Genomic DNA, 539 nt, shown 5'->3' on the forward strand with positions numbered 1-539 from the left:
AAAGGGGTAAATCCAATTCCATCCCATAGCACAAGGCATAACTAGTTTTTGGAGCCACACTCGTGGGAAACAAAGCACAAACCGTCAACTTTGTGCCGCGATTACCAAAACCATTTTGATCTCATGAACGCACGTGGGGAGTAGCAAGTTATTCTCTCTCTAAACTACACACTACAAAGTACAAACACAAAAGTAACTTCAATCCTTTACCTTAACACTCAAATAGTAGTACAAAGGACACGGCCGGTTCAAACTCCAAAAACAATTCTCGGAGCGTTGAAAGAAACTGAAAGAATTAAGAGTCCTTATGTTACTTTTTTTTTCTATATCCTCTGATTCCTCTCTAACGAGAAAAACAACAGTTTTTGGTTTCCCACAGAACAGAACAAAAAACAAACGGACGAATCAAAGACTTTCCTTCAACCACAACGCCCCTCAAATATTACAACACAATCGAATAAACAACAAATTTTACCTTTCAAAGACAATTCTATTAATAAATAAATAAATAAATAAAATCAAGTCACCAAATAAATAAA

The sequence above is a fragment of the Arachis ipaensis genome, chromosome B08 (genome assembly GCF_000816755.2).
Source record: "Arachis ipaensis cultivar K30076 chromosome B08, Araip1.1, whole genome shotgun sequence".
Taxonomy (NCBI): Eukaryota; Viridiplantae; Streptophyta; class Magnoliopsida; order Fabales; family Fabaceae; genus Arachis; species Arachis ipaensis.